Source organism: Oncorhynchus nerka, linkage group LG13, assembly GCF_034236695.1.
Source record: "Oncorhynchus nerka isolate Pitt River linkage group LG13, Oner_Uvic_2.0, whole genome shotgun sequence".
NCBI classification, from domain to species: domain Eukaryota; kingdom Metazoa; phylum Chordata; class Actinopteri; order Salmoniformes; family Salmonidae; genus Oncorhynchus; species Oncorhynchus nerka.
In genome coordinates this window covers 4,322,513-4,330,012 of record NC_088408.1, presented here as the reverse complement: position 1 = coordinate 4,330,012, position 7,500 = coordinate 4,322,513, and the positions used below count along the sequence as shown (strand labels likewise).

At 54.1% G+C, this 7,500-nt stretch overlaps 3 pseudogenes; all 3 read right to left on the bottom strand.

Annotated features, from left to right (window-relative positions):
- LOC135574643 (mediator of RNA polymerase II transcription subunit 12-like) overlaps window positions 1–883 on the bottom strand; it is a 6,641-nt pseudogene extending 5,758 nt beyond the window's left edge.
- Window positions 884–1,227: 344 nt separating this feature from the next.
- LOC135574642 (ras-interacting protein RIP3-like) lies at window positions 1,228–2,441 on the bottom strand (annotated as a pseudogene).
- Window positions 2,442–3,605: 1,164 nt separating this feature from the next.
- The window catches only part of LOC135574641 (uncharacterized protein DDB_G0271670-like), a 6,744-nt pseudogene continuing 2,849 nt past the window's right edge, over window positions 3,606–7,500 (bottom strand).

The window sequence follows — 7,500 nt, the reverse complement described above, 5'->3', positions numbered from 1 at the left end:
TGCTGCTGCTGCTGCTGCTGCCGCCGCCGCCACTGCTGCTGTTGCTGCTGCTGCTGCTGCCTGCTGCTGCTGCGGTCTGCTGCTGCTGGTAGCAACAGCAGCAACTGCTGGCTGTACTACGCCTGGTGGCTGCTACTGCTGGCAGCCAGGCCACTGCTGCTGGTGCTGGCTAAATGCTACTGGCTACTGGTGCAAGCTGGTGCTGCTACTGCTGCTACTACTACAGCTGGTTAACGCTTCTGCTGCTGCTACTACAACTGCTAATATGATTGCTACAGCCACTACTAATGCTGCTCTCCTACTACTGCTATTGCTGCCTAAAAACTGCCACTAGTACTAGTACTACTGCTGCTACTGCTGCTGCTACTACTACAACTACTTTTGCAGCTGCTACTACTATCACACTACTACTAGTACTACTACTTCTACTACAACCACTACTATTACCAGAGTACTCCTGCTGCTACTACTGCTACTACTACTACCTACTACTACTACACCACTACGCACTACCACTACCACTGCTTCTACTACCACTACTACCACTACTTGTGCCACGTTCTGACCGAGTTATTGTGTTAATTGTTTGTTTTAGTTGATCAGGACGTGAGTTAGGTGGGCATTCTATGTTTTGTGTGTCTAGGTTGTTTTTCTGTGTTCGGCCTGGTTCTCAATCAGAGGCAGGTGTCATTAGTTGAATCTGATTGAGAATCATACTTGGGTAGCCTGGGTTTCACTGTTTGTTTGTGGGTGATTATTTCCACTTCGTCTGTGTTTTACCCACATGGTACTGTTTTGGTTTCGGTTATTCACGTTACGTTTATTGTTTTTGTATGGAGTGTTCAGTTTGTGTTTAAGTAAATACCATGGACACTGCATACATATTGGTCCTCGATCCTTCTCGTCTCTCCTCTTCAAAAAGAAGAAGAAATCCATTACACTACTACTACTACTACTACTACTACTGCTATTGCTGCTAACTACTATTACTAATGCCACTACTACTGCTACTACTACTGCTACTACCGCCTGCTACTACTATACTACTGCACTGCGCCGTACTAATACTGCTGCTGCTACTACTGCTGCTACTACCGTTACTGCTAATACTACTGCCGCTGCTGCTACTGCTGCTGCTACTACACCTGCAGCAACTGCTGCTGCTGCTGCTGCTGCTGCTGCTGCTGCTATGCTGCCACTGCTGCTGCTGCTGCTGCTGCGCTGCCGCTGCCGCTGCAGCAGCTGCTGCTGCTGCTGCTGCTGCTGGTGCTGCTGTGCTGCCGCTGCTGCTGCTGCTGCTGCGCACTTTCTGGTGCCACTGCAGCCACTGCTGCTGCTGCTGGTGACTGCTGCTGCTGCTGCAGCCGCTGCCACTGCTGCTGCTGCCACTGCTGCTGCTGCTGCTGCCGCTGCTGCTGCTGACACTGCTGCTGCTACCTGCTGCGTAGCTGCTACAACTAAGCTGCTGCTGCTATCGCTACTGCTGCTGTGACTGCCACTGGCCACTGCTGCCACTGCTACTGCCATGCTGCTCATGCCACTGCCGCTGCTGCTGCTGCTGCTGCCGCTGCTGCTGCTGCTGCTGCTGCTGCTGCTGCTGCTGCCTGCTGCTGCTGCTGCTGCTGCTGCCACTGCTGCTGCTGCTGCTGCCCACTGCCACTGCTGCTGCCGCTGCTGCTGCTGCCACTGCTGCTGGTGGCTGCTGATGGCTGCTGCTGCGGGGTGCTGGTGCTGCTGCTGCTGCTGCTGCCGCTGCTGCTGCTGCCACTGCCGCTGCTGCTGCCTGCCACTGCTGCTGCCGCCACTGCTGTCTGCTGCCACTGCTGCTGCGGCTGCCACGGTGCTGGTGCTGCTGCTGCTGCTGCTGCTGCCGCCGCTGCTGCTGCTGCTGCCTGCCGCTGCCGCTGCTGCCTGCTGCCGCTGCTGCTGCTGCTGCTGCCGCACTGCCACCGCTGCTGCTGCCGCTGCTATGGTGGTGCTGCTGCAATGCTGCCGCTGATGCCGTGCTGCTGCTACTGCTGGGTGCTGCTGCCGTTGCTACTGCTGCTGCTGGCGTTGCTGCTGCTGCTGCTGCTGCTCCTGCTGCTGCTGCTGTTTTTGCTTCTCTGTGCTGCTGCCGCTGCTGCACGGTGCTGGTGCTGCCGCTGCTGCTGCAAGCTGCTGCGGCTGCTGCTGCTATCACTGCTGCTAGTGGTGCCACTGCTTGGCAACAACGCATTGCTGCTATTGCCGTTGCTCATGCCGCACATTGCTACTGCTGCAACAGCTGTGTGAGAACATGCTGCTGCTGCTGCTGCCACTGCTGTTTGTACTGATGGCTGCTGCTGAGCTGCCACGGTGCTGGTGCTGCCGCAACCGCTGCTGGCTAAGCTGCCACTGCGGCTGCTGCTGCGCTGCTGGTGGTGCTGTTTGGCAACAACTGCTGCTGCTGCTATTGCCATTGCTCGCATGAAGCTGCTGATTAACAGCACTGCTGCTACTGCTGCGGCTGACGCTGCAACATTGCTGCTGCTACTGCTAATGCTGCTACTGCTGCCAACGCTGCTGTTGCTGCTGCTGCATCTGCTGCCGTTTGCTGCTGCTGCTGCTGCTGCCGCTGCTGGTGCTGCTACTGCTAACAACTATTGGTGGTGGTGCTACTACTCTTCTACTACTACGTTACTAATGCTGCAATAGCTGCTACTGCTGACTATTGCTGCTTCTGGCTACTGCTGCTGCTGCCATTGCTGCAGCAGCAAAGTCTGCTACTGCTGCCATCGCTGCTGCTGCTGCTGCCTAACTGCTGGTGCTGCTGCAGCTGCTCATCGCTGCTGCTTAGCTGCTGCTGCTACTGCTAGCGGTTGCTGCTGCCTGCTGCTATGCAGCAGCTGCTGCTGCTGCTGGTGGTGCTGCCTAGCAGCTGCTGCTAGCAGCTGCTGCTGCTGCTGCTGCTGGACTGCCAGCTGCGCTGCTGCTGCTGTTAGCTGCTGCTGCGCGTCTGTTGCTGCTACTGCTGCTGCAGCGCGATCACAGCTGCTGTTTGGCAGCGCTCTGTTGCTGCTGCTGCTAACGCTGCTGCTGCTGCCGCTACGCTGCGTACGACTACTAACTATGCTGCTGCTTGTACATTGTCTGGCACTGCTAACTGCTAACTGCTGCTGCTGCAACACTACTGATTGCTGTAATGCTGCGATGACTGGTTAGCTGCTGCCAACAACTGAGCTGCTGCTGCTAATGTAGACTGCTGCTGCTGCTCTGCTGCTCCTGCTGCTGTTTGCTGCTGATAGCTGCTGCGGCTGCGACTGTTGCTGGTTGCTGCTGCACTGCTAGCAGCAGCAGCTACTGACTGGCTGCTGCGAGCTGCTGCTGCTATCGCTGCTGCTGGTGGTGCTACCACGGCAACAGCGATGCGACTGCTATTGCCAGTTATCGTCACTTGCTACTGCTGCTGCTGCTGCTGCTGCTGCGGCTGCTGCTGCGGTGGTGCTTGCTGCTGCTGCTGCTGCTAATGCTACTGCTGCCGCTGCTGCTGCTGTTGCTGCTGCTGCATCTACTGCCATTTAACTGCTGCTACTGCTAACAGCTGCTGCTATGTGGTGGTGGTGGTGGTGCTGCTGCTGCTGCTGCTACATTGCTGATGCTGCTGCTGCTGCTAGTTCTTCTGCTTCTCTGGCTACTGCCATCGGCTTCTGCTGCTTCTGCTGCTGCGGTTTAACTGCTGCTGCTGCTGCTGCTGCTGGTGGTGGTGCTGCGCAACTGCTGCTACTACTGCTGCTACTACTGCTACTAATGCTGCTGCTGCTGCCATTGCTGCAACTGCTACTGACTTTTCTGCTACTGCTGCAGATGCTACTGCTGCTGCTGCTGCTGCCGTTGCTGCTGCTGCTGCTGGTGCTGCTGCTGCTGCTGCTTGTTGTTCTGCTGCTGCTGCTGCTGGTTCTGCCAGCTTGCTGCTGCTGCTGGTGGTGGTGCTGCTGCTCGCTGCTGCTGCTGCTGCTGCTGCTTTTACCTGTGTTTTTGCTGCTGCTGCTGCTTCTGCTGGTGCTGCTGCTGCTGCTGCTGCTGCTGCTGCTGGTGCTGCTGCTGCTGCTGCTGGTGGTGCTGCTTTCTCTTCATGCTGTTTCTGCACTACTGCTGCGGCTACTGCTGCTGCTGTCCTTTCACTGCTGCTGCCAACTGCCTGCTGCTGCTGCTGCTGCTGCTGCATGTGCTGCTGCTGCTGCTGCTGTTGCTGCTGGCTGGCAACGTGCTGCTGCTGCGCATCGTGCTGCTGCTGCTGCCAACCTGCTGCTGCTGCCAGCGGTTGCTGCTGCTGCTGGCAACTGCTGCCGCTGCTGCTGCTGCTGCTGCTGCCTGCTGCTGCTGCCCAGCAGCGGCCTGCTGCTGCTGCTGCTGCAGCTGCTGCTGCCTTGCTGCTGCTGCTGCTGCTGCTGCGCGTGCTGCTGCTGCTGCTGGCTGCTGCTGCCACTGCTGGTACTGCTGCTCACTGTCTGCTGCTGCTGCTGCTGCTGCTGCCGCTGCTGTTGCGCTGCTGGTGCTGCTGGTTTTGCTGCAACTGCTGGTGCCACTTTAAGCTGTGCTACTACTGCCACTACTGCTGCTGCGCAATGCTGCTACTACTGATGTTTACTACTGCTGTGTCTACTACTACTACTATATGCTACTACTACTACTACTGCTGCTGATGTGTACTGCTACTGCTGTCTATTACTAATACTACTTCTGCTACAGCTACTACTATTATTAGTGCTGCTACTACTATTACTACTACTGGTACTACTACTACAACTATTACTGCTACTACTACTACTTCTACTGCTGCTACTAATACTACTACTACTAATACTATTACTACTACTACTATTACTAATACTAATACTACCTACTACTGTCTGCTGCTACTACCGCTATTATTACTGCCGGTAGTACTACTGCTGATACTACTACTTCTACTGTTACTGCTGCTACTTCTGGTACTACTGCTACTAATACTACTACCGCTGGTTGCTACTACAATTACTACTACTACTGTTGCTACTAATAATGCTGTTTACTATTACTACTACTACTGCTACTACTAGTAGTACTACTACTACAACAACTGCTATTACTGCTGTACTGCTCCTGCTCCTCCTGCTACTGCTACTAGTGGTACTACTACAGTAATACTGCTGCTGCTGCTGCTGCTGCTGCTGCTGCTGTGTGTATAAGTGGTGTCTGTCTGCTCATGTCCAACATACACACATCACTATGACTAAGTCATGAGTAACAATCTTAGAGGTTTTTTTCCGTCTCTGTTTTGACTTGAATATATTTGATGTCTCCTAACAGTCACGGCCATCCATGTTAACATCAAAAGGAATAACGCGGCTCAGAGAAGCTGACAGCCAACGCTGTTGATTTAGCATTAAGTCACATTAGATACAGTGTCTGTACCTTTTGACCAGTCAACACAAGGACTTGAAGGAGAGCAGAGTGTGTGAGTGTTGCTGAGCTGGTGGAAAGGAACAGTTCTTCTGGGTGGGCAGGAGTTCATCCTCTACTCTACTGTAACACTGCTGTTACCTCTGCCTGACCTGACCTTGGGCCTGCCTGCCGTCCTGTACCTTGGCCCCACTGCTCTGGATTACCGACCTCTGCCTGACCTGACCTTGGGCCTGCCTGCCGTCCTGTACCTTGGCCCCACTGCTCTGGATTACCGACCTCTGCCTGACCTGACCTTGGGCCTGCCTGCCGTCCTGTACCTTGGCCCCACTGCTCTGGATTACCGACCTCTGCCTGACCTGACCTTGGGCCTGCCTGCCGTCCTGTACCTTGGCCCCACTGCTCTGGATTACCGACCTCTGCCTGACCTGACCTTGGGCCTGCCTGCCGTCCTGTACCTTGGCCCCACTGCTCTGGATTACCGACCTCTGCCTGACCTGACCTTGGGCCTGCCTGCCGTCCTGTACCTTGGCCCCACTGCTCTGGATTACCGACCTCTGCCTGACCTGACCTTGGGCCTGCCTGCCGTCCTGTACCTTGGCCCCACTGCTCTGGATTACCGACCTCTGCCTGACCTGACCTTGGGCCTGCCTGCCGTCCTGTACCTTGGCCCCACTGCTCTGGATTACCGACCTCTGCCTGACCTGACCTTGGGCCTGCCTGCCGTCCTGTACCTTGGCCCCACTGCTCTGGATTACCGACCTCTGCCTGACCTGACCTTGGGCCTGCCTGCCGTCCTGTACCTTGGCCCCACTGCTCTGGATTTACCGACCCCTGCTTGTGGTTTGCCTTCCCCCGTTGTTGCAATAAACATTGTTACTTCAACACACCACTTTGGTCTTACCTGAAAACTGAAATATTTAGAAGAGGCTTTACCACAAGATGGACTAAGCAAATGCCTGTCTTCGTTAATCCCCTTGACAAAGTGGTGCAGACATGTTATTCCTTGTTCCTGATAGGCTGCCAGGAAGGTGTAGTTATTAGGATGGAGCCTGACTCCCGAGAGACAGAGAAAATGGATGGGTCCAAAATGGCACCCTATTCCCTAATATAATGTGCTACTACTATAATGTACTAACTTTTATAACGTTTATAATGTTTTTTTATTTTATTTAACATTTTAGTAATTTAGCAGATACTCTTATTCAGAGTCTTATCCAGAGCGACTTACAGGAGCAATTAGAGCTCAAGGGCACATCGACATGTTTTTCACCTAGTCGGCACGGAGATAGAGCACATAAGGTTTAATGGGCCCATAAGTACTGCACTGTATAGGGAATATGATGACATTTCAGACGTAGCCAATGTGTCAGTGTCACTTCTGGGTGGAATTATTGAGCTGCTGGTGTAGTAAGTAGCTTACAGAGTTGATTTCCTCTGATCTGCTTAGCGTAGTGTTGCTGGGGTTGGTTTTTGGATCCTGCCTGGTTCAGCTGGGTCCTGGTGTGATATGTGGAGGGACTGTGGAGTAGGACTGTAGACTGTGGAGTAGGACTGTAGAGTAGGACTGTGGAGTAGTACTGTGGAGTAGGACTGTAGACTGTGGAGTAGGACTGTAGAGTAGGACTGTGGAGTAGGACTGTAGACTGTGGAGTAGGACTGTAGAGTAGAACTGCAGAGTAGGACTGTAGAGTAGGACTGTGGAGTAGGACTGTGGAGTAGGATGTAGAGTAGGACTGTGGAGTAGGACTGTGGAGTAGGACTGTAGAGTAGGACTGCAGAGTAGGACTGCGGAGTAGGACTGCAGAGTAGGGCTGTAGAGTAGGACTGTGGAGTAGGACTGTGGAGTAGGACTGTGGAGTAGGGCTGTAGAGCAGAGCTGTAGAGTAGGACTGTAGAGTAGGACTGTGGAGTAGGACTGTGGAGTATGACTGTGGAGTATGACTGTAGACTTTGGAGTAGGACTGTAGAGTATGACTGTAGAGTAGGACTGTGGAGTAGGACTGTGGAGTAGGATGTAGAGTAGGACTGTGGAGTAGGACTGTGGAGTAGGACTGTAGAGTAGGACTGCAGATTAGGACTGCGGAGTAGGACTGC